At 44.7% G+C, this 27,248-nt stretch overlaps 1 protein-coding gene and 1 non-coding gene across 2 annotated transcripts in view; both read left to right on the forward strand.

Annotated features, from left to right (window-relative positions):
• LOC126253664 (CD151 antigen-like) overlaps positions 1–27,248 on the forward strand; it is a 681,749-nt gene that overhangs the window by 72,690 nt on the left and 581,811 nt on the right. The window lies entirely within an intron of this gene.
• Trnat-ugu (transfer RNA threonine (anticodon UGU)) lies at positions 13,681–13,755 on the forward strand. Its single transcript has one exon. It is a non-coding gene; the product is annotated as a tRNA-Thr (tRNA).

Consider the following 27,248-nt stretch of genomic DNA (forward strand, 5'->3'; position numbering starts at 1 on the left):
TTCGGTGATCTAGCGGGAACCGGTGTATCCACTCTAGCAGGGCGGTTTGCTTTGGATTAATAGAAGTGAAGAAAAAAAAAAGATACAACGAAGAGTGGCGCATTTCGTCACTGGATCGTTTAGTCGCCGCGAGAGTGCAAGAAACTCCAGTGGCAGGCGCTACAGTAAATGCTTTGTCCATCACAGACAGGATTGCTATTGAAATGTGGAGAGAGTACGTTTCGAGAAGAGTCGGACAAACTATTACTTAATGATAATTAAATCAAGACCCTAAACTGTCGACAGGCGTTGATATACGAGGGCAGTTCAGTTCAATAAGTAATGCAACACATTTTTTTTCTCCGCCAATTTTGGTTGAAAAAATCGGAAATTTCTTGTGGAATATTTTCAAACATTCCCGCTTCGTCTCGTATAGTTTCATTGACTTCCGACAGGTGGCAGCGCTGTACGGAGCTGTTAAAATGGCGTCTGTAACGGATGTGCGTTGCAAACAACGGGCAGTGATCGAGTTTCTTTTGGCGGAAAACCAGGGCATCTCAGATATTCATAGGCGCTTGCAGAATGTCTACGGTGATCTGGCAGTGGACAAAAGCACGGTGAGTCGTTGGGCAAAGCGTGTGTCATCATCGCCGCAAGGTCAAGCAAGACTGTCTGATCTCCCGCGTGCGGGCCGGCCGTGCACAGCTGTGACTCCTGCAATGGCGGAGCGTGCGAACACACTCGTTCGAGAGGATCGACGGATCACCATCAAACAACTCAGTGCTCAACTTGACATCTCTGTCGGTAGTGCTGTCACAATTGTTCACCAGTTGGGATATTCAAAGGTTTGTTCCCGCTGGGTCCCTCGTTGTCTAACCGAACACGATAAAGAGCAAAGGAGAACCATCTGTGCGGAATTGCTTGCTCGTCATGTGGCTGAGGGTGACAATTTCTTGTCATAGATTGTTACAGGCGATGAAACATGGGTTCATCACTTCGAACCTGAAACAAAACGGCAATCAATGGAGTGGCGCCACACCCACTCCCCTACCAAGAAAAAGTTTAAAGCCATACCCTCAGCCGGTAAAGTCACGGTTACAGTCTTCTGGGACGCTGAAGGGGTTATTCTGTTCGATGTCCTTCCCCATGGTCAAACGATCAACTCTGAAGTGTATTGTGCTACTCTTCAGAAATTGAAGAAACGACTTCAGCGTGTTCGTAGGCACAAAAATTTGAACGAACTTCTCCTTCTTCATGACAACGCAAGCCCTCACACAAGTCTTCGCACCCGAGAGGAGCTCACAAAACTTCAGTGGACTGTTCTTCCTCATGCACCCTACAGCCCCGATCTCGCACCGTCGGATTTCCATATGTTTGGCCCAATGAAGGACGCAATCCGTGGGAGGCACTACGCGGATGATGAAGAAGTTATTGATGCAGTACGACGTTGGCTCCGACATCGACCAGTGGAATGGTACCGTGCAGGCATACAGGCCCTCATTTCAAGGTGGCGTAAGGCCGTAGCATTGAATGGAGATTACGTTGAAAAATAGTGTTGTGTAGCTAAAAGATTGGGGAATAACCTGGTGTATTTCAATGCTGAATAAAACAACCCCTGTTTCAGAAAAAAAAATGTGTTGCATTACTTATTGAACTGCCCTCGTACATCAACGGGGACAGTTGAAAATGCGTGCACCAACCGGGACTCGAACCCGGGATCTCGTGATTACATGGCAGACGCTCCATCCATCTTTTTTTTCTTCTCATTTTGTTCGCTTTCGATCGTTGCACCTGCTAGGAGCGGACGTCGTAAGACACCCGTGTTAAGTTCGTCGTTGACCGGTTAACTCATTTCTTTTTACTGCAGAGGGCAGCTAAACCTCTGACCAAACACGCTGAGCTACTGTGCCGGCCATCCAGCTTAGCCACCCAGGCCACAGAGCATAGTGTGACTGCAGTGATTTATCTCTTGCACGCTCCCCGTGAGACCCACATTCCCAACTTAATGTCCACACACTAAATTCGTAGTGCCCCTCGCGGCGGGCAATCTTACCGAGACCTGTAAAACTTCGGGCAATGCGTGTGCATCCAGCACAGAAGAAGGAGGTCAATGACGAGTTAGCCTTAACTTGATGAAGATGGTAACTGTTCTTTCGGAGATGTCCGAAAGAACAGATACCATCTTCAAATTTTACATACGTCTCACGAAATGAACATGACGAAAAAAATTGAGAAATTGGAGCTAATACGGAGGTTTACTTATAGTCATTCATCCGACGCGCCATTCGCGAATGAAATAAGGAATGGCGGGCTGCTTAGTAGTACCAAGAGTACTCTCTGCCACGCACCTTAAAATGGCTCGTGGAAAGAAAAGTGTAGCCGGCCGGGGAGGCCGAGCGGTTGTAGGCGCTACAGTCCGGAACCGCGCGTTCGCTACGGTCGCAGGTTCGAATCCTGCCTCGGGCATGGATATGCGTGGTGTCCTTAGGTTAGTTAGGTTTGAGTAGTTCTATGTTCTAGGCGACTGATGACCTCAGAAGGTAAGTCCCATAGTGCTCAGAGCCATTTGAACTGCTTTTTTGAAAAAAAGTGTAGATGTAGATGTAGATATATTTTACAATCTTCACATGAGCAATTCGGTAAGCCGTTCCTACGATACAATGGTATGATCACTTTAAAATGCATTCTAAAAAGAGTATGTGATTGCGCCGTAAAAAATAAAAAAGAACATGATCCTCATCTGCGTATATGCATGTCGCAAAGAACAGGCACGCCTGACGATCCACGGCCGTACAAAATATTTTCGAAAATAATTCGCTGATAGCGAACTGCTTGACATTAGATGTATTAGGTAATTAGATATAGGTCTGCTATCCAATAGTGACATATTAAAATTTGTGCTGGGCCGGAACTCGAACCCGGATTTCTCGTTTATCACGTGCGATCGCTTTAATCATTTCATCTCTCCGTGCGCGTTCCCCAGACCGACCCAAACATCCGTATGTAACACGGTCTACATCCTTGTATCGTAGTCCATTTAGTTGCGTGTATGAAATCTCATGGGATTTAACTACTAAGGTCATCAGTCCCTAAGCTTACATACTACTTAACTTAAATTATCCTAAGGACAAACACACACATCCCCAGGGAGGACTCGAACCTCCCCCGGGACAGTCCATTTAGTTCATCATCAACATCAATTCGAAAATAACCCTAATTTTCTGTTAGCTAAGCGACAACTGCAAGCTCTCCATTTATCGATTTGCGCCAGCGCAAACCCTGCGCTGCCAACCACATGCGACTCTGTTAATGTTATACTTGCACAATATTAACAGGTGTCAGTAGTGGAGAAATAAACGAGCGATAAATAAATTTTGTCGCGAGCTGCAGCGAACACGACAGCAGTTGCAAATACGAAAATGCATCAGTTGAGATACAAGGCAATACCTCCTTAGTCTCCTGATTCAGTCCCCCCAAGTATGTTCTTCTTGTGATCTAACTTGATACCTGGCTTGATTCATCAAACGAGGAAGCGGTCTGCTCGCAGTGCTGATTTTAGCTGAGTTTGTGGGAAGCTAAGTCTTCCAATGGCATGGAAAACGGAAATGCGGCTGTATCAAATGGTTCAAATGGCTCTGAGCACTATGGGACTTAACATCTGTGGTCATCAGTCCCCTAGAACTTAGAACTACTTAAACCTAACTAACCTAAGGACATCACACACATCCATGCCCGAGGAGGGATTCGAACCTGCGACCGTAGCAGTCGCGCGGTTCCGGACTGAGCGCCTAGAACCGCTCGGCCACCAAGGCCGGCGGCTGTATCAGGTGCATAGTTGTTGACGGGGATTGGGAGGGGTGGGGGGTGGGGAGAAGTACAGTTTAAAACTCTACTTTCTTTTTTCACCAGAGTAACCTAGCGATTCCTGTAGAATATGGACCACGTCGAAGTACGCAGCCGAGATATTTAGGTACCAGACATGGATCAGCGCATTATTGGGAAATTTGAAATAACATGCGAGGTAGTATTTGAGAATAACGGGTAAACTCGTGAAACTTTTTGCCCCTTATATAAATCGTACAATGCTGGCTGATTACCCTAGCTTGTCGGTATCCATACGACTTCATGCTTACCTAATTTGTTTCACAACGCCGCGCATAAAAAGGAGATATTCCGGTGCTCCTACCTCCTTGCGCTCAGGACTGTTTGCATGCTCAACAGAAGGGTCGTCTTAGCATCACTGTCCAACAGAACAGGATCAAAGTATGAATACTGCACACTTTCTCCTGCTTAGACAAATGGAACAAATCGGTGTTTTTCCTTGTACATATGAAGTGGTCTGCAGTAGGTTTCATGGTACTTATGGAGGCACAATTAATTCATGGACAGTTTCTCGGGAAACCCCAAAAACAGGATTTTTTACTATATTTTCGCCGTCACCAGCCGAGGGTTACAACATGGCTATGGACGGCAAATGGCTGAAATTTTAACGATATGTTCCTAAGATCCAGGTCTCGAACAGCCCTGAAACTTTTCTTGATATCTTCACCCGTTTCCAAGATACAGAGGTTCAAAATCACTCTACCTCTACACGCAAAATCCAGTGTAAGGTGAAATGTACATAAATAATAAATAACTGCAGAAAATGTTCAGATTTTAAAGGGGTATTCTCTAGAAGAGACATATCCCCGTTTTCAAAAATCTTTATCCGTTATCGACAAACAGCTCAGAAACATATTTTTCGGTTACCAAAACCCAGCCGTGGATTTCGAGACGGCTGTTGCACAGCAAGTGGCTGTAACTTTTACTATGTATTCGTAAGATTCCGATCTGGGACTACATTGAAAATTTTCTTCATATCTTTATCTGTTTTCGCGGTACAAAGATTCAAAGTTACCCTGGTTGTACGCGTAACATACGCACATAAAATCCGGTTTGAGACAAAAACGTAGTTTATCGAGTGACGTAGCGCGCACGAATATGTTGTGAAATGTCTCCGTTATCATCTGGGAAGCCCATGTTGTAGTACTGAAGTACCGGTAGATGCAAAATTTTTTGCGCATAAAATTTGGCGTGATGTCTAAAATCAATTTTGCATTATTTCAGTTTCATACAAGTAAACTACCTAAATTTTACTGACCTACAAATTTCTTTTCATATGAGTTACATGTCCTGCTGCAGCAGAGAAAATAAGGGAACCAGCGAAAAAATGCGTCTATCGGATTATAATAAATGTGAATGAGTTCTGGTTTATTTAACAGACTCTGAATGAAATGTTGGGTACCAGTTGTGTCACTCTCTCTCCCTCAGCACCTTTAAAAATTTTCCCTGAAATTTTGGCTTGCGAACATACTCGCTCTTTTTTATCATGAGAGAGAAGAAGATAGTGGCAATGGTAAAGAGACGGAAAAGTGATAAATGCTGGAAGACAGTAGACAGTTGTTGCGTTACAGAAGGAGCGAAGAAGACAATGGCAGTGTCAAAGAGAGGGACACAGTGACAGTAGAACATAGTTGACAGTGATAAAAGAGTGAAAGAGGAAGTGAAAATGGGAGGAGCCAGTATATAACAACAACAATGAGGAAGACAGAGATAGTGACAATGGGAATAGACACCAGCACTAGGACAGTGAGAGGTGATTGTAGTAGTAGGACACAGCGAAGGAGATTGTGGCTGTGACGCACCAGACAATGACTGAGAGACATAAAATGGCAACGACAGTGTGTTGGACTGAATGAGTGAATGAGAAAGGGCAGCTTGGATTGGATGGGTATGAGCGTCTTACAGCGATGAAGTAGTAGGTGGGAAAATTTTTGAAGGTGTTGAGGAAGGTAGAGTGAGACAGCTGGAACCCTACTTTTCAGTCAGAGGCTTTTAAAGGAAAAGGAACATATTTGTATTTTGTGTTCAGATAGGAGTGCTTTTATCTGTCGCATACAAAATTTCCAAATTTAGAAATAGAATCAGTCAACTCATACAAATGCGTGGCTAAAACAATTTGTGGGGATCAAAGATGTGACATGGAATGATCACACAGGCTCAGTCACAGGTAAGGCAAGTGGCATATTGCGGTACAGTGGCAGGCCACTGTTAAAATGCAGTCAGTCTACAAAGGAGTACCGTTACAAATGCGTTAGGCCTATATGTCCATTCTTAATGTTCTGCTCAAGTTTGTGGAACGCATAACAAATAAAACTAACGGGGGATATTGAACGTATAGAAATGGTGGCACGAATGGTCTTAGGTGTGTTTAACCAGCCGGAGAGTGCCACGAAGATGTTGAGAAACGTGAACCGGCACTCCGGAAAGATAGACGCAAAGTATCCCGCGAAAACCTGCACTCTGTATTTCCGGAACCAGTATTAAGTGAAGAATCCAGAGATGCGAGAGGCGTTCAGTGAGTAATACAACACTTTTTTTTTCTGAAAGCAGATTCTTTTTATTCAGGATTCCAATTACTCCATATTATTCCCCACTCTTTGGCTACAAAAGCCCTATTTTTGAACGTAATCTCCGTTCAGGATGCGAGATCCAGGCTGTAGGGTGGATGAGAGAGAACAATCCAAAGACGTTTCACGAGCACCTGTTGCGTGTGCAGACATGTGTGAGGCCTTGTTTTGACATGGAGAAGCCGTTTGTTCAACTTCCTGAGAGTAGCACAATTCACTTTCGAGTTGATCGTTGCACCTTGACAGAGGACATCAAACATAACAACCCCTTAAGAATCCGCCCCTGGTAGCTGAGTGGTCAGCGCGACAGAATGTCATACCTAACGGCCCGGATTCGATTCCCGGCTGGGTGAGGGATTTTCTCCGCTCAGGGACTGGGTGATGCGTTGTCCTTATCATCATCATTTCATCCCCATCGACACGCAAGTCGCCGAAGTAGCGTCAACTCGAAAGACTTGCACCAGGCGAACGGTCTACCCGACGGAAGGCCCTAGCCACACGGCATTCCCATTTACCCCTTAAGAGTCACAGAAGACCTTCGTCATGACTTCACCGGCTCAGACTGCGGCTTTGAACTTTTTCTTCAGAGGAAAGGGGGTGGAGTGCCACTGTACAGGTTGCCGTTTTGTTTCCGGTTCGAAGTGAATGAAACTATGTTACATCGACAAGTGTGTCAGTACTGCCAACAGAGATGTCGAGGTGAGCAGCGAGGTGGTTGACTGTAATCTGTCCATCACGTCGAATGAGAGTGTCCGCACGTTCCAGGAATCGCAGCTGTGTGCGGCCGGCTGGCGCGCGGGAGATCGGACAAGTCTGCGCGACCTTCTTGCGATGATGGCAGACACCTCGCCCGACGACACAACGCGCTTTTGTTTATTGTCATGCTGACAGACGCCTCGCCCAACGACTCAACGCGCTTTTGTTCACTCCCATGATGACAGACACCTCGCACAACGACTCAACGCGCTTTTGTTCACTGCCAGCTCTGCGTAGACATTATTCAGTTACCTATGAATATCTGCTCTGCTGTGATTTTCTACTACAAGAAACTTAACGACAGCTTTCTGTTTGGAATGTAGGCGCCATTTTTAAGTCTGTGTGTAGCACCGCCCCCTGTCAGAACTTCACGAAACTATAGGGGCTGAAGCAGGAATATTCCACTATGTCCCGCAACAAATTCCGCATTTCCTCAAACGAAATTGTCCGAGAAAAAAAAGTATTGCATTGCTTTTTGAGCGCCCCTCGTAAATCTCATCCGTTACGTATCACTGTAAAGACAAAATTAGGCTAACAGCAGCAAGAGGAGAGACATTTAAGTAGGCTTTCTTCCCGTGCTCCTTACGCCGTTGTAAAGGGAAGAAACTTCAACATGTGGCACCGTGAAAAGCATCCTCTGCCATGCACTTCGCAGCGGTTTGTGGAGTATAGATTGTGTGTTTCTCGCACTCAGCAATCGCTGTATATTGCAGCTGACGCCGACCTGTGTGGTGTGAGGTAGCAGCCGACAAAACGGTACAGCTACACGTGTTAGCTGGGAAGCTGTTCGCCTGTTTTTTCTCCCGCACAGTCCTGGCCTCTCGTGTTTCGTCCCGGCATAGGCCAGTGCCTACCTGCTCGTCAAAGCCTGTCAGCGAGATGCGCCGTACAGGAACTCGGCCATGTTTCTGTGGCCAAGTCGCCTGAACATTTCGTGTTCCTTGACCGTCGCACTAGAGGCTGTTAAGCAGTCAGTGCCGAACTAAAAACCTCTACTACACCAACTTAAAGCACACTTACGTTTTTCCAGCGAGTATGTGCGAGGTCCAGTCAGGTTCGGAGTCTCCAAAAGCAGTGGTTTCCAGTTTCCTAATACCATTACCCAGCACCCTGTCTCCCCCAACCACCATCAACAATAGAGCCTAAATAAACTTCAAAATGAAAAATAATTTTCTTTGAATACTTTTATTTTCTAAAATGGTCAAGTATAAATGATATTTAATTTTTGTAAGTGTTGTAATAAACCACGATCTAATGACTCAATGAGACAACTGGCACTGATTATTTCTAACAATCTTTACTTTATAGAACGACAAAACAAACCACAGTGCATCACGTGTGGTAAATAAAACTCCTTCTCAGAAAATTAAGCTAACCATCCACATAAAGGGCAGACACTTCACATACCTCTTCGTAGCGGCAGTTACTTCAGCCACACCCTGCATCCTCATTTAAAATCAACCAACTTAAATGTGTACCCTATGCTCCGTTTCCAAATCACTTAATCGCAGGACTCGTTACTTCTGAACTGGCGGAAACTGGAAGACTTCCGGGTGCCAATGCTTTGTGTATCACCACTGCCACCAATAATGATGATACTAACAATAGAAATAATAATAAGAAGAAGAAGAATAGTGACAATAATACTGTCTGGGCCCTGTAGCAATGTAGCAGCATTGGCATAGTTACTACGATATTGTGCTATCAGTTACTTCGTTTGCTACAGTTAGTTGATATTACACGATAGCTCACACGTCACGTGTTGGGGCTGGTTTCCTCCAAGCACAGCGCTTAAGGTCATGCCCGAACTGTTCACCGTTCTGTGGCGAAATAAATAAAAAAAATTAAATTTATTGATTTTTTTGAAAAGAGGAAAAATTATGAATATGGGAATTTAACTTTAGAATTTTGAAAGCCTTTTTTACGGACTGTATTGACCTACTTGAATGCGGACAAATTCAGTGTTTGCGTGGAATTTGCCCGTAATATAATTTACAATTCCGATTAATTACATTTTTGAATTCTACGTCATTGTTGATTTAATCAGAGTTCTCACCTTAGACGCAGAGTTAGTCCTTCTACCACAATATTAATTCATCAGTCGCCATCGATGTTCATCTCTTTGTTGACCGTGTGTGTCTTCCTAAGTCGGCATCGGTTTACTCCACGAAGACGGTGGAAACCAAGGAATACAATGCTACGTCGCTTTAAATAATTCTCGTAAAACTTAGATACTTTTCACTATTTTTATTCACAAGACAAAAAGACTTGCCCTGCCCGTCGCACAAACCATAAATACTAACAAGATGGCCGCCTTTCCGCACACACCAAAAATTACGTCCATCCCCTACAAGGTAACAATAGAAAATGTATCTTAACTCCTCCTTGGAGTATGAAACAAAAGAGAATCCAATATGAACATTACAGAGATTATATTCTACATACCACTCAATTTAATCTTTGGTGCAGCCTTTAAGGTATTGTATGTCTCGGGCGTCGGAATGTGTCATTACAGTTGCCAACCTGCCGTAACAGTAAGTCAGCACCACTTCCGGTTCCTTGCCCAGCTTTCTTCCTTCTTAATGTGTTTGGATCCCTGAATCCTGGTTCTGGCCCTTTTGTTTCGTATTTTATCACTCACGATAACAACACCAAAAACAATAAACACACACACACACACTCGCAAAACGATGCTAAGCCATGTTTCAAACACAGCACTGACCAAGCTGGATCCTTCCGCACAAGACGCAATTCAGTGTCACATATACAGTTCCATTATAGTCAAAGAGATTGGTCTACATTAGATAAGCTTCAGACGACATCGCGTTAAGCAGAATTTTTTAACGCTGCAATTAATCATAGGGACTGTGTCACCAAAGTGATAAATACAATAATCTTCCACAGTGTGGCAACGTGGTGCAGGGGTTAGCGTCTAAACTTGCCATGTACACGGTTGTAGGTCCGAATCTCGTCAAATATAGCGAAATTTTTGAATCTAATCAAACGAATTTAATATTTAAAAATCAGTTAATTGATTTAAATGTAATCTCTTTAAATTCTAGTACTTCACCGTGTTGCTCTTATTTTCCTTTCTATAATCCTTTCTCATTTGGAGTATGCCTGTGTCACCTATAATCTGCTAACCAGGACTGCCAGTTGGCTGTAACGCGGCAGCTCGTGTAGCCAGTGTGAGGCTAGTTTCAGGTACCCAATGATAGCGAGAAATTAGTTTGCTTTCAGCACTAAAACTGAATTCCTTCTGTCTTGACTTTGGTCGTAGAGTGTAGCTTTAATGACAGTGAACAAAGGGATTGTGGTTTTAATTCTGCCGTAGACTGTTGTTGATCGCCTTTCTCTCTGATACATTGCATTTCACGAGGTTGTGTTTAGGTTAGGACATGAGTTTAAATTCAGGGCTACGAAACGCATCGTCTGCCGCAGTTCAGTCATCGATCAATTAAAATCATCTGTCGATAGAGCATCTCCCGTTCCCGTAATATCCGCCGGGGGCCACTTGAAACATAGCTCCGCAATACACATTAACAGCATTTGTGAAGTGACTCACCGTATTTGTGTTTCGCCTATAAACGAACGGTAGCCGGCAGACGATGTGACAACATTGTGTGGCAAATCAACTAATTTTCATTGGACTACAGCTGCGAAGTGAATATTGAAGCAATTTTTGGTCCATTGTGGTGATTACCCGCAAATCGGAGAAGGGATTTTCATGAGATATATAAGCAATAGTGACACATACGTCTCAGTTTTACTGTCGTGGATTCTGTGACGAAGATGTTCTCACATATGTTTCACAAGCTGCAAGCTCCACCACACTGTGTTATGCGTTACGCTAGTATTTTTTAAAAAAAATGTAATTATAGGTGAGTCACGTAATCAAAATTACAATCTTAGGAAATAATAATAACAGCACTGATCTTTTAAAAATAATTTAGATTAATAACCAAAACACAATCAAACGCTTTCGAAATTTCATTTTCCTGCTAGGCTGGGAACCACTGCTGTAGAAGCTGAATAAAGACGAGAAAGAAAATAGGAAGGAGAGTGAAACGAGATCCAGCAGCAAGGACAGGAGAAACAATCTTGCTGTTACATAAGCTTTTCCTGGCACCATTGATAGTAGGCACGGTTCTGGAAGCATCTTGCGGATGACAATTCCAGTTCCATGAAGTCCGTAACTTTTACCTGTTCAGAATCCTAACTCCGCAACTTGCCCAAAACTGTTTTTACCACTACCGCCCTAACTCCCCAACTACCAGCAGACCTATGAACTTCTCTTGACCACTCCCCGCAACGTGTCTATGAGGTATATTGTTGGAGTGTAGCAAAGTTAACCTAAATATTGGTATTACATTTTTTTACAAACTTTTAAAAAATTTAAATCATTATCTTAAATACTTTAACTGGCAGAGGGATAGCTGTTCAGTGTGAAAATTATTAAAAGCGAAAAACCCTGAGAGGTTGCACGGGATAACGAAACAAATATTTTTCTCTAATATCACATTTTCTGTGAGGATATTTTTAAACCGGTAGAGGGAGTTTCCTCTGTACGAAAATTAATCAGACTAAGAAACGCTGCGAAGTTGCATGGAACAATGAAAACACTTTTTCTAATGTGCGTTCCTTTGAGGACAAGTTTTAACCCTTTATTTCCACGAGACAACAACAGTAACACAATTAGTTCGCTTACAGTAGAGGTTCAAAAATGCCTCCATTGACTTGCTAGCAGAGGTTACACGGGTTGATCAAGTTCTGTGTAAGACTGTCAAAGATCGAAGGAGTGTCCTTAAGTCCTGCTGCTGCTGCTACTGTCCGACCAACTTGTTTCTCTTCCGATTCAACAGAGATTTTATAAACAAGATTGCTCATCTCTCCTTACACAAAGAAGTCCAAAGGGGTCAAATCAGGGAATCGAGTTGGCCATGGTACAGGACCACCACTGCAAATCCACTTTCCTGGAAACTGTCGGTTCACAAATTGACGCACAGGGCGACTGAAATGTGTTGGCGCTCCATCATGCTGAAACCACATGTGCTCCCCTGTAGCGAGTGTAAGTAGGCTGTTTAGGTTTTTATGTTGGTAACACTACGTAGCGCTCTGTATGAAAATCGCTGACTGCGTTATGTGCACTCTGTGACTGGTTGGACTCATTGTTGGAATATTCGCTTGTATAGTGTTGGGCAGTTGGATGTGAACAGCGCTTAGCGTTGGACAGTTGGTGGTGAGCCGGCAGCAGTGGTGGATGTGGGGAGTTACGAGCGGACGATATGGACGTGTGTCCGTCAGAAAAAGGAAATTTGTAAGACTGGATGTCATGAACGGATATATATATTATGACTTTTCAACACTATTAAGATAAATACATTGTTTGCTCTCCATCAAAATCTTTCATTTGCTAACTATGCCTATCAGTAGTTAGTACCTTCAGCAGTTAGAATCTTTCATTTAGCTGGCAGTATTGGCGCTCGCTGTATTGCAGTAGTTCGAGTAACGAACATTTTTGTGAGGTAAGTGATTCATGAAAGGTATAGGTTATTGTTAGGCAGGGCCATTCTTTTGTAGGGATTATTGAAAGTCAGATTTCGTTGCGCTAAAATATTGTGTGTCAGTTTAGTGTTGATCAGAATAGGTAAAGAGAGAAACGTCTGAGTACGTTCAGATTTGCTCAGCTGTTTGAAAATCAAATAACGTAGAAGTTTACCAGCACAGTCATGCATAATTTTTCTAGGGGGACGTTTCACGAGTGGCACGTCATTCAGCAAGTCTGACAATGCTCTGTCGAGGGAATTGTAATAATGCTTGTCACTTAGTGGCCTAGATATGAGATATGATCGAATTAAACAGACACCAATAGTATCTACCCACTCATTCACGTAGACTGCCACTGATGAACGCGAGGAAATGTGGCATGTAGATTAACCTCACTCCGAACATGCGGCTGGTGGATGTTGAAGAGCCCATGATGCTCGAAAGTTGCTTCATCAGTAAACACTACAGAGGACGGAAATGCAGGCTGCATCTGACACTGTTGCAGGTACCACTGCGAAAATACGAAAACTGTGCTCCGGGTGGAGAATCAGCTTGTTCCAGATTGTGCACACGCTGTGTGTGAAATGGATGAACAAGTGCTCGTGAACGACGTTTCGTACATTCATTTGATTCATCCTCTTGTTGCGCCCAATTCACGAGTGCTCTGAGAGCGATTACACCCTCTATCGGATTAAAAGAAGCTCACAGGTAATTATGACACTGAAGAAAAGTGTTTGATTTTGTGTCCCTTGGAACTTTCCAGAGTTTCGGTTCAAATAATTTTCACCCTGTGTGTATTTACATAATAAAAATATGTAGAGTAATACAGCTAAGCACTTCACCTCGTCTATTAGGCGCACTACGAATGTAGTGGTGTGGACAGGTTGGGAACGTGGATCTCACGGGGAGTGTGCAAGGGATAAGTCCCTGCAGACGCACTATCCTCTGTGCCCGCGGTGGCTCAGATGGATAGAGCGTCTGCCATGTAAGCAGGAGATCCCGGGTTCGAGTCCCGGTTGGGGCACACATTTTCAACATGTCCCCAATGAAGTACATCAACGCCTGTTTGCAGCTAGGGTCTCTATTTAATTATCATTTCACTTCACCTCAGTTACTCCCTGGACCATTTAGGATATCGTAATTCAGTTTTCACGCAAATGAAATGTGTAAAATTCCTCATTAAATCTTAGGCTGATGTCTGTGCTCTGTGACGAGTGGTGAGCAGGGATACGCGTCCGAGGTGACAGCTACCGTGTCCCATACCCGTGAGCTGGTGCCGGATGATACCCCCATTCCGCTGTGGTAGTCCAGCGATGAACTGGCGAGTGAAATCATGCAGTCTGGTCCGTACATCCACTGTGACAGTCCACCTAAGTGGGCGACGACGTACGACGTCATGGCGTCGCTGCCCACGCCTGTTGACTCTGGCCGTGGTGGCTTTTTCCCGAACGGAGGTACTCACCGGGAACCTTTGACACGCGTCTCACGTCGGCAGCGCAGTGCGTGCACACAACCTTGGAGCGTCTCGTACGCGTCCAATCTGGGCGCGATCAAATGCGCTGGTATCGCGCGTCTTGTTCGACTGTCACACCGATGGCCAGTACAAGGTGTCACGACATCATGAATCATTCTGTTTGGCGCCTCTCTCTGTCTCTCTCTCTCTCTGTCTATCTATCTATCTGTTCATCTGTCTATCTACCCGTCTCTCTCTTTCTTCACTCTTTTAAGGGGGGTAGGACGTCAAACGGGCCGACTTGGAGCAGGAGAGGCACCACCTGGCTTTTTGATGAGTTCGGTTTCACCCCCCGCTTGGTGGCCCAAGCTCTCAACTTGTCAAAAGCCTGCTGGCGACAAAGCAGACGCGAGTACAGACCCTGGGACACTTCCGCTTTTATTGACAGCGCTATGGAGTCGCCATCTTCGGCAGGCACGTTAAATGTTCTGTCGCTGAGGTGTGATTGAAACAGACGAACGTGTGACACTGGCAACCTCAATAAAAGAAGTCTGTATGGGAGGCCGACGTGCCACACGCTGTAAAATGGAAGACATCTGACTTCATCTTTGATCATATGGTGTTGAATTAAATTTGAGACGTGTTTTTAAAATGTGTAAGCAAGCGTGAGCCTTGAGTGATGCGATAAGCGATGACAGAAATTATAAACCAACGTGTGCTGGCATTAAAATATTAAAAATGTTCTTCTTTGATTGATTGGCAAATTTTTCACTGTTCTTTCCCACTGTTTCTCATAACATTTTCCGCAGTTTTAGTACTTTCAACTTTGCATCCCAGTCAGCAATCGTGATAATATAATATCAGCAATCGTGATAATCTAATACATAAGAAACTATCAGCCTCTACTGCGTTAATGAAAGCAACCTTTACCTAGGTTTCAGCCCAAGTAATTGAGCCTTCTTCAGAAGATAAACCTGATTCTGTAATATGTCTACGAGGGCATGGTCTAGAAATAAAACTGAAACAGCCTGAATAGGTGTAGTCACATTTTAAAAATGCGGTACATACACTCCTGGAAATTGAAATAAGAACACCGTGAATTCATTGTCCCAGGAAGGGGAAACTTTATTGACACATTCCTGCGGTCAGATACATCACATGATCACACTGACAGAACCACAGGCACATAGACACAGACAACAGAGCATGCACAATGTCGGCACTAGTACAGTGTATATCCACCTTTCGCAGCAATGCAGGCTGCTATTCTCCCATGGAGACGATCGTAGAGATGCTGGATGTAGTCCTGTGGAACGGCTTGCCATGCCATTTCCACCTGGCGCCTCAGTTGGACCAGCGTTCGTGCTGGACGTGCAGACCGCGTGAGACGACGCTTCATCCAGTCCCAAACATGCTCAATGGGGGACAAATCCGGAGATCTTGCTGGCCAGGGTAGTTGACTTACACCTTCTAGAGCACGTTGGGTGGCACGGGATACATGCGGACGTGCATTGTCCTGTTGGAACAGCAAGTTCCCTTGCCGGTCTAGGAATGGTAGAACGATGGGTTCGATGACGGTTTGGATGTACCGTGCACTATTCAGTGTCCCCTCGACGATCACCAGTGGTGTACGGCCAGTGTAGGAGATCGCTCCCCACACCACGATGCCGGGTGTTGGCCCTGTGTGCCTCGGTCGTATGCAGTCCTGATTGTGGCGCTCACCTGCACGGCGCCAAACACGCATACGACCATCATTGGCACCAAGGCAGAAGCGACTCTCATCGCTGAAGACGACACGTCTCCATTCGTCCCTCCATTCACGCCTGTCGCGACACCACTGGAGGCGGGCTGCACGATGTTGGGGCGTGAGCGGAAGACGGCCTAACGGTGTGCGGGACCGTAGCCCAGCTTCATGGAGACGGTTGCGAATGGTCCTCGCCGATACCCCAGGAGCAACAGTGTCCCTAATTTGCTGGGAAGTGGCGGTGCGGTCCCCTACGGCACTGCGTAGGATCCTACGGTCTTGGCGTGCATCCGTGCGTCGCTGCGGTCCGGTCCCAGGTCGACGGGCACGTGCACCTTCCGCCGACCACTGGCGACAACATCGATGTACTGTGGAGACCTCACGCCCCACGTGTTGAGCAATTCGGCGGTACGTCCACCCGGCCTCCCGCATGCCCACTATACGCCCTCGCTCAAAGTCCGTCAACTGCACATACGGTTCACGTCCACGCTGTCGCGGCATGCTACCAGTGTTAAAGACTGCGATGGAGCTCCGTATGCCACGGCAAACTGGCTGACACTGACGGCGGCGGTGCACAAATGCTGCGCAGCTAGCGCCATTCGACGGCCAACACCGCGGTTCCTGGTGTGTCCGCTGTGCCGTGCGTGTGATCATTGCTTGTACAGCCCTCTCGCAGTGTCCGGAGCAAGTATGGTGGGTCTGACACACCGGTGTCAATGTGTTCTTTTTTTCCATTTCCAGGAGTGTAGATACTAAGTCACCACCAAGACTTAAACTCCGGCGCATTTTTAAAATGTGACTACGCCTATTCAGGCTGTTTTAGTTTTATGTCTAGACCATGCCCTCGTAGACGTATTATAGAATCAGGTTTTTGTTCTGAAGAAGGCTCAATTGGTTGGGCTGAAACCTAGGTAAAGGTTGGTTTCACTACCGCGATAGAGGCTGATAGTTTCTTATATATTTTCCGCAGTTGTTTCGTCAAGCCCAAGATCCAACATACCTCACGCAGTAGCAGAAGTACGATATTTATTAAGACGATTAGCATGTCATGATGAACCTATAGGGTCCAAAGTGCATGGTGTAGTTCAATAGAGCACGAAACAATTGTGACTGAAGGCGTTTTTATTCATGCTAGAAAAAAAGTTCCAGTAATTATGTGTCTGGGAGCCAATAGCTGTTGAGATATGGGTCATTTTAATTGTGACGAGTAAGGAGCAATATTCGGTGGTGTAGGCCGTTAAAAGAGACGCGATAGTAAATTAACGGCAATACGGACGTGTGGCCAAATGGAAATCCTCGAGCAATCGTGAAGATGAGACATCTGGATTGCTTCAGTATCAGGGTAGGAGTTATCGGTGACAGACTCATACGGCCATATATACACACTTTAGCAAACATATTAACAGGTTACATGTTTTGCCACGCCACTTCACTCGCACGTGTCCTCGGCCTGGAATCTCACTGACTGGAGTAGAACTGTCTCCAGTGATGATTCTCCACGATCAGTGAAGACGGTCTGGACCAACTCGACTATCACTCGCCATACGGCCTGACAGCCGGGAGTCTGGGACGCCATTTCTTTTCATAACAGCACAGTGGTACGTCGACTATATTCTACGCCTCGTTTTGTTGCCCTTCATGGGAAGGCATCTTGAGCTTACATTTCAGCAAGATAATGTCCGCCTGCATCCGGCGAGTGTTTCCACTGCTTGTCTTCGTGCCTGTCAAACCCTGCCTTGGCCAGCAAAGTCGTGCGATCTCTCCCCAGTTGAAAACGTTTGGAACTTTATGGGCAGCGCCTTCCAAGTACTCGGCATTTTGACGGTGTAGCACGAAGGTTGTAGACAATTTGGTACGCTATCCCTCAGGACATCCAACAACTCTCTCGATCAATGGATACCTGCTTGCATGAGGGCCAGAGGTGGACCAACGCGTTCAACGCGTTATTCACTTGCTCAGTTTGTGAAGATCTTTCTTTTGAATAAATCACCCAATTTTCCTGAAATTTTAATAATTTATGTGTCTACATCCACATCTGTACTCCACAAACCAGCTGACGGTGTGTGGCGGAGGGTACCTTGAGTACCTCTATCGGTTCTCCCTTCTATTCCAGTCGCGTATTGTTCGTGGAAAGAAAGATTGTCGGTATGGCTCTGTGTGGGCTCTAATCTCTCTGATTTTATCCTCTCGGTCTCGTCGCGATATACACGTACGAGGGAGCAATATACTGCTTGACTCCTCGCTGAAGGTATGTTCTCGAAACTTCAAGAAAAGCCCGTAGCGAGCTACTGAGTGTCTCTCTTGCAGAGTCTTTCACTGGAGTCAATCTATCATCTTCTCCATACCGCTTTCGCGATTACTGTAACGAAGCGCGCTGCTCTCCGTTGCATCTTCTCTATCTCTTCTATCAGCCCTATCTGGTACCGATCCCACACCGGTGAGCAGTATTCAAGCAGTGGGCGAACAATTGTACTGTAACCTACTTCCTTTGTTTTCGGACTGAATTTCCTTAGGATTCTTGCAATGAATCTCAGTCTGGCATCTGCTTTACCGACGATTAATTTTACATGGTCATTCCATTTTAGATCACTCCTAATGCCTACTCCCAGATAATTTACGGAATTAACTGCTTCCAGTTGCTGACCTGCTACATTGTAGCTAAATGATAAAGGACCTTTCACATCTTTCTTTCTATGTATTCGCAGCACATTACACTTGTCTACATTGAGATTCAATTGCCATTCCCTGCACCATGCGTCAATTCGTTGCAGATCCTCCTGCATTTCAGTGCAATTTTCCATTGTTGCAACCTCTCGATACACCACAGCATCATCTGCAAAAAAGCCTCAGTGAACTTCTGATGTTATCCACAAGGTCATGTATGTATATTGTGAATAGCAACGGTCCTACGACACTCCCCTGCGGCACACCTGAAATCACTCTTACTTCGGAAGACTTCTCTCCGTTGAGAATGACATACTGCCTTCTGTTATCTAGTAACTCTTCAATCCAACCACACAATTGTTCTGATAGTCCATATGCTCTTATTTTGTTCATTAAACGACTGTGAGGAACTGTATCAAATGCCTTGCGGAAGTGAAGAAACACGGCATCTACCTGGGAACCCGTGTCTATGGCCCTCTGAGTCTCGTGGTCGAATAGCGCGATCTGGGTTTCGCACGATCGTCTTTTTCTAAACCCGTGCTGGTTCGACAATGTGCAGACAGTACAGGAACGTGTTACCAATGCATGCGACGTAATCCGAATGGAGCCGGGTGTATTCGGAAGAGTGCGTGATTCACTGCGAAGAACAGTTCAGGATGTGTCAGGGTGCGTGGTGGCCATGTGCAGCTCTGCCTACTGTGTCTACTCCGACGTAAAAGACAAGTTGGGATGAGAGGACAGATTGGCGCCGGCCGCTGTTGCCCAGCGGTTCTAGACGCTTCAGTCGGGAACCGCGCGACTGCTACGGTCGCAGGTTCGAATCCTGCCTCGGGCATGGAAGTGTGCGATGTCGTTAGGTTAGTTAGGTTTAAGGGGCTCCGGAACGCCCTATACTTGCAATGTTAAAATAACGCTTATAAATTACATCTTTCCTCACAAAGTATTTGAGGTAGGAAGTTGAACTTTTTACAGATTATTTATTGGAATATGGGCTACAACTTAACACAGGGATTTTACAAAATTTTAGTTCAGTTATTAAAGATGATTTTTTTTTCAATTGTAATGAAAATTGACAACATTTTTTTGCAATTTTTTATTTTTATATTCAAAAATATACAGTTTTTTGGAAAAAGGCTGTGTGAAATTATGCAGAAGGTGCCGTGTAACATTTACTGAAAGTTTGAAACAAATATGTTTGGAAGATCCTTAGAAAACATGTAATTAGTATGAGAAAATAAAAGTTTTGGGAATCGAGCGACAAAGATTGGATTAACTTTTTAGTGCATTCCAGGTCCATAGGATGGATTATCTTCATCCTCTGCAAACTCCTCCTCCAGCTTCCTCTTGTTCCTCCTCCTGTTTACTCTTGCTTGTATTTTTAGACTCTTTACAGCCCTGTCTGCAGCCCGAAGGCGTTCCTTGTCTAAAGCAAACATCGCTCGTACCATGTTAGAACCTATCTTCATTCCCATATTTCTAAATACCTTTCGCTTTCCAACATTTCTCCTTTTCTTAAAAGCCTTCAGAGGATTTCTAATAACTTTACTTTTACTCATTATTATACTTCAACAAAACAGAGACTCAAGAAACAGAATTAATTACGAATATTTTCGAGATAACGACAGAGTAAATAAACATGAAACAATCGACAATCACACCAGCGATATATATTGAACCATCACAGGTTAGCCACAACACATACTTTATCTCACATCACTAAAATGTACCTGATGAACACGGACGTTAACAATAACACCATTTGACAGCAGTTTAACAGCGCCACATTGGGTCACGCCCATGTAGAACACATTTCAAAAAAAATTTAAAAATAGTTGTAGTCTTCGGAATTGAATAAATTATATATCTATTAAAAGGTAATAGTCTGCAGATTCAGAAAACGCAAAAAAGTAAAAATTGAACTTTTCATGATTTTGAGCCTTTCCGGAGCCTCTTAATTAGTTCCAAGTTCTAGGGGACTGATGACCTCAGATGTTAAGTGCCATAGTGTTCAGAGCCATTTGAACCATTTTTGAGAGATTGGCCAATATTTCAAGGAGTATAGGTTTCCGGACATACTGGGTGGCGCACGAAATGTGTTACCATTTTGTTTCTTTCACAATTTACGACGCACATTAGATATCCCGCTGGGATCTCTACAGCAGTACCAGCTTGGAAAAACAAATGAGTTACGAAATGACGTGTAATTCACGATACTGCCGCTAGGAGACTAGTAAGCAGCAGTGGTTGACAATGGAAGACTGACGATACAGCAACGATCGGCAATTGTGTTACTTTTTCATGAAACGAAAAGCCTTGTTGTCAGTCAGAGGCTTTTTCGACAACAGTTTAAGACACCCTTGCAAGAAGACCATCCACAGGGTGTACAATAAATTTGTACAGGAAAGAAAAGTATTGGAATTGAAGCGACCTCGGCCTAAGCCTGTTTGTTCGCCGGAGAATATTTAAGCCGTACGAGTTGCTGTACAGAGAAGTCCCGGGAAATCGTGTAGAAAGGCAGCAGTGCAACTGGGAATATCCAGACGCTCCGTTCAACGCATTCTTAAAAGTGACCTCCATATGTACCCATACAAGATGACCTGTGCACAGAAGCTCACTGAAGAACAGAAGCAGCAGAGACTACTGCTTGCTCAGTGGGCGGAGGATAGGGAAGAAACTCTCAACAACGTTTGGTTTTGAGACGAGGCGCACTTTCATTTAGACGGTGTGGTTAAGAAACGAAATGTACGCTATTGGGCCACAGAAAACCCACAAGTGCTTCATGAACGACAACATTATACTCCGAGGATTACAGCGTGGGCAGAAATTTCCAGTCACGGACTTATTGGAGCCTTTTCTTTGAAGAAACTGTGAACAACGAGCGTTACTTGAGCATGCTTCGCAATACCTTCATTCCAAAGCTTCTTGCTACTGAATTGCCCTTCAAGATGCAGTGGTTCATGCAAGATGGAGCAAGGCCACATACTGCAAACACTGTGTTGGAGTTTTTACACCAGCATTTCGACATGCAGATCATTTCACTCAGGTTTCCAGGTGGCTTCAATGACGGACATAGTCCAGACAATCCATGTGACTTTTTTCTTTGGGGGTACCTAAAGGAAAAAAATTTTTCCCGAAACGTCCACGTGATGTAATGGAGCTCAGAAGACTTATTCTTCAAGCTTGCAGTGAAATTACGGAAGACATTTGCCGTAGGGTAACCACTAACTTCAGTGTTTGCTTCAAGCAAGTTAGGAAACGAAATGGTGGACATATTGAGCATGAGCTGAGTTAGAACAAATCTCCATGGACGGCTCTTCATTGTAGTATACGTTCCTTTCAGATTGTACTGAAAATAAAGTTTATATTCAAAAACAAAATGGTAACACATTTCGTGCACCACCCTGTATTATAGTAAGTTTTCGTCTAGTTTTGTCCATTACCGCCTCCTGTAGGGCTACGTGATCTTTCTTTCCTAGTAGCCTGCATATCTGCATCTCCTTTCGCTGTCTTCAAGGAATCCGCCATTCCCATCGCAAAAAACAGAGCAGGGCCATTCCCTGTTACCTCGTCGTTTCTGCAGACCCTCGCAGTGTGCTGGGGGCACGTGCCACTGTCGACCTGCAGCTGTGGTGGGAGGCGTCGTTGGAATTCTGCGAGCGTGCGGGCGGCGGGGGCGGCGGCGGCGGCTGCGGCGCCCCACGGCAGCGCGTGCGGGGGCCCACGTGGGCTGCACGCACCGCTAGAGCCACGGCCGGGCTGCGCGTGCGTCGCCGCCGGCTATTCCTGGCGGTTGCGAGCGCGGCGGCTAGAGACGCCGCTGCCGCGGAAACGCACCTCTGACGCAGCGGCGGACAGCCGGCCGGGCGCGGTTTACGGTGGCACCAGAAAAACTGTCTGCCAGCACTGACTCACCGTAAAAGTCCAAACTCCTCTGAGGCAGCACGCATAAAGTATCAAGCAATGCCTCTAAGAAATACTGTCTGAGAAACGAAATGAAACTTCTACATCTACATCCATACTCCGCAAGCCACCTGACGGTGTGTGGCGGAGGGTACCTTGAGTACCTCTATCGGTTCTCCCTTCTATTCCAGTCTCGTATTGTTCGTGGAAAGGAGGATTGTCGGTATGCCTCTGTGTGGGCTCTGATCTCTCTGTTTTGATCCTCATGGTCTCTTCGCGAGATATACGTAGGAGGGAGCAATATTCTGCTTTTCGGTGAAGGTATGTTCTCGAAACTTCAACAAATCCCGTACCGAGCTACTGAGCGTCTCTCCTGCAGCGTCTTCCACTGGAGTTTATCAATCATCTCCGTAACGCTTTCGCGATTACTAAATGATCCTGTAACGAAGCCCGCTGCTCTCCGTTGGATCTTCCCTATCTCTTCTATCAACCCTATGTGGTACGGATCCCACACTGCTGAGCAGTATTCAAGCAGTGGGCGAACAAGCGTACTGTAACCTACTTCCTTTGTTTTCGGATTGCATTTCCTTAGGATTCTTCCAATGCATCTCAGTCTGGCATCTGCTTTACCGACGATCAACTTTATATGATCATTCCATTTTAAATCACTCCTAATGCGTACTCGCAGATAATTTAAGGAATTAACTGCTTCCAGTTGCTGCCCTGCTATTTTGTAGCTAAATGATAAAGGATCTTTCTTTCTGTGTATTCGCAGCACATTACACTTGTCTACACTGAGATTCAATTGCCATTCCCTGCACCATGCCTCAATTCACTGCAGATCCTCCTGCATTTCAGTACAATTTTCCATTGTTACAACCTCTCGATACACCACAGCCACATCTGCGAAAAACCTCAGTGAACTTCCAATGTCATCCACAAGGTCATTTATGTATATTGTGAATAGCAACGGTCCTACGACACTCCCCTGCGGCACACCTGAAATCACTCTTACTTCGGAAGACTTCTCTCCATTGAGAATGACATGCCGCGTTCTGTTATCTAGGAACTCTTCAATCCAATCTCACAATTGGTCTGATAGTCCATATGCTCTTACTTTGTTCATTAAATGACTGTGGGGGACTGTATCAAACGCCTTGCGGAAGTCAAGAAACACGGCATCTACCTGGGAACCCGTGTCTATGGCCCTCTGAGTCTCGTGGTCGAATAGCGCGATCTGGGTTTCACACGATCGTCTTTTTCGAAACCCATGCTGATTCCTACAGAGTAGATTTCTAGTCTCCAGAAAAGTCATTATACTCGAACATAATACGTGTTCCAAAATTCTACAACTGACTGACGTTAGAGATATAGGTCTATAGTTCTGCACATCTGTTCGACGTCCCTTCTTGAAAACGGGGATGACCTGTACCCTTTTCCAATCCTTTGGAACGCCACGCTCTTCTAGAGACCTACGGTACGCCGCTGCAAGAAGGGGGCCAACTTCCTTGTACTCTCCCCTCCAAAAACTTCATGCGTGGTGATGTAATTTCAGTGATTACAAAACCGGGTTAGATATGCAGAGAACTCGGTGGTAAGAGCCACTTACCAGTATGATGGCAGTGCCCCTCTGGCTCGGATGCAATCACTGCGTCGGTTAGGAGGGGTGTCATAAAGTAGTTGTATCTTCTCCTTAGGCAGGTTGGCCCACAACTGTTGTAACTAGTCCTGGTAGTGGGTCGAAGTTGAGATCTGAGACGGTCCCACAGTTGTTCTATTGGGGTCAGATCTGGGGATCTTGCTGGTCACGGGAGTACCCCAACATCGTTCAGACACTTCATAGAGACGTATACCACGTGTGGACGAGCATTGTCCTGTTGAAAAATGGCTCCATGATACAGTCGCGTGAGCGGTTATACACGGAAATGTAGGACGTCCTTGACGTACCGCTGTGACATCCGAGTTTCCTCAATCAGTACCAACCCTGAGCTGAAGTCCTACTCGATGTCTTCCCACATCATGGCGCCAGAAATAACATCGCTGTGCCCCTCCAAAACAATGGAAGCATGGAACCTCTCCCCTCCAAAACAATGGAAGCGTGGGACCTCTGCCCTCCAGAACAATGGAAGCGTGGGACCTCCCCCCCTCCAAAATAATGGAAGCATAGGACCTCTCCCCTCCAAAATAGTGGAAGCATAGGACCTCTCCCCTCCAAAATAGTGGAAGCATAGGACCTCTCCCCTACAAAATAATGGAAGCGTGGGACGTCTCCCCTACAAAACAATGGAAGCATGGGACCTCTCCCCTTCAAACAACAGAATCATGGACCTCTCCCCTCCAAGACAATGCAAACATGGAGCCTCTCACTCCAAAACATTGCAAGCATGGGTTCAAAAATGGTTCAAATGACTCTGAGCACTATGGGACTTAACATCTGTGGTCATCAGTCCCCTAGAACTTAGAACTACTTAAACCTAACTAACCCAAGGACATCACAAACATCCATGCCCGAGGCAGGATTCGAACCTGCGACCGTAGCAGTCGCGCGTGGAAGCATGGGACTGCTCCAAAACAATGGAAGCATAGGACCTCTCTCCTACAGAAAAAACGGGAGCATGGGACTCCTCCCCTCAAAAAATATGGAAGCATAGGACCAATACCACACAATACCACAACAGATAAATGCAGACATTGCAAACAACAAATAGAAACAGTAGATCACATCACAAGTGGATGTACAATACTAGCAAATACAGAATACCCCAGAAGACATGACAATGTAGCAAAAATAATACATCAACAACTTGCCATAAAACATAAACTAATAAAACAACACGTTCCCACATACAAGTATGCACCACAAAATGAACTGGAGAATGATGAATACAAATTATACTGGAACAGAACCATTATAACAGATAAAACAGCGCCACATAACAAACCTGACATCATACTCACCAATAAAAAGAAGAAATTAACACAACTAATCGAAATATCCATACCCAATACAACAAATATACAGAAGAAAACAGGAGAAAAAATTGAAAAGGAAGTCAAAGACATGTGGCATCAGGATAAAGTTGACATTATACCGATTATACTATCAACTACAGGAGTCATACCACACAATATCCACCAGTACATCAACGCAATACAGCTACATCCAAACGTATATATACAACTACAGAAATCCGTAATTATTGATACGTGTTCAATAACCCGAAAGTTCCTAAATACAATGTAACATATACCGTAAAGTTAAAAGGAAGTCACGCTTGATGAAAGTCCGCGTCACTTTCCATTTTTAACCAGACATATGGTCTGAGAAAAACAGAAATAATAATAATAATCCTTGTTATGTTTAGTGACAATGAAGAACGATACGGACATGTGCACGTCTTTCACAGTGAATATAAAAACTTCACAGCAACGTGGGAATGTCCTTGAAACTGTCAACGGAATTTCGGTCCCCGTGGTGAGCGGAGCATCTGCCTTAAGAAGGAAGCCGCCTGCGACACGAAACTGTTATTTATTTAATATTCACGGCACGCTTTGGGAGCAGTGAGTCAATCAGGAGGTGCTTTAATTTGATGAACGGGAAAACCATCGGATCTCACTGCTTATGCGACGAGGGCAAGACGTGTAATTATCTGGTTTCTGGTCGTATTAACGGAATTATGTTGTTCCTGTATTAATTATGCGAGAGCGGCGGTCGATTACCTCGGAAAAGCTACTAAAATAAATAACCACATTACAGCCCTAACCCCACAGTGCATCTTGAATATTAAATGTGTTCTGACTGATAGATACCCCCTTATAATATAGTTATAAAAGGGTTACTGAAACAAGAACGGAAGGTTTCACTTCCTTAAACGCTCTGAAATGGATATTTAGGAGACTGTGGCTGTGATATCCCTGGTTCTAATATTTCACAATCTATTAGGTGTATCCGGATCAACATTTAAACATGAAACAATACGCAAAGGTGCGAGTCTGCTGCAGTGCGATTAGTATTCGCAACTTCTTGAGCTATCAAAATACTGAACGAACTACTTTGTAAAAATGTGAAACGATGGCTTGTTTCAGCTGTATTCACTAATTGTTGTATCATCACAGCCTTTTCACTAGGAATCGAATACCGCTAAGAAAGTACAATGAAGCACGTTGAGCCATTTGGATTTTGTAGATAATAAATCGGTCTGTATCTTTGTTTACGGAATATATCGTTCATCAGCTGCAGAGCAACAGGCAGTCTTCTTTATACACTGGCGTTTGTCGAACAATTAGTTTCATATCTTGAACAGTGTTTTACACGCTAGGATGTTCACTTTATGCTGGGTATCCTCTGTTTCGTATTTTACAAGCAGTTATGAAGCGTTCAAAGGTTCTCTGCTTGTGCGAATTTCAATAAAATCATTTTGAGTATTACGCCGCATCATTGTGATACACTGGAACAATTAAAATGCCAAGTTTAGTTAACTGTATACGGTAATGTGGCGTTCGCTGTGTTATTCAATGGTTTGTTCAATGGTTCAAATGGCTCTGAGCACTATGGGACTTAACATCTGAGGCCATCAGCCCCCTAGAACTTAGAACTACTTAAACCTAAATAACCTAAGGACAACACACACATCCATGCCCGAGGTCAATGGTTTGGTATTTAACTAATTCGTAAATGAAAATAATAATGTCATTTCATTACAGTGACTAATTATAATTTTTTCTCCCGGCTAAAGATTTGGTCAAGTTGCTAAAG

The sequence above is a fragment of the Schistocerca nitens genome, chromosome 4 (assembly GCF_023898315.1).
Source record: "Schistocerca nitens isolate TAMUIC-IGC-003100 chromosome 4, iqSchNite1.1, whole genome shotgun sequence".
In the NCBI taxonomy this organism is placed as follows: Eukaryota; Metazoa; Arthropoda; class Insecta; order Orthoptera; family Acrididae; genus Schistocerca; species Schistocerca nitens.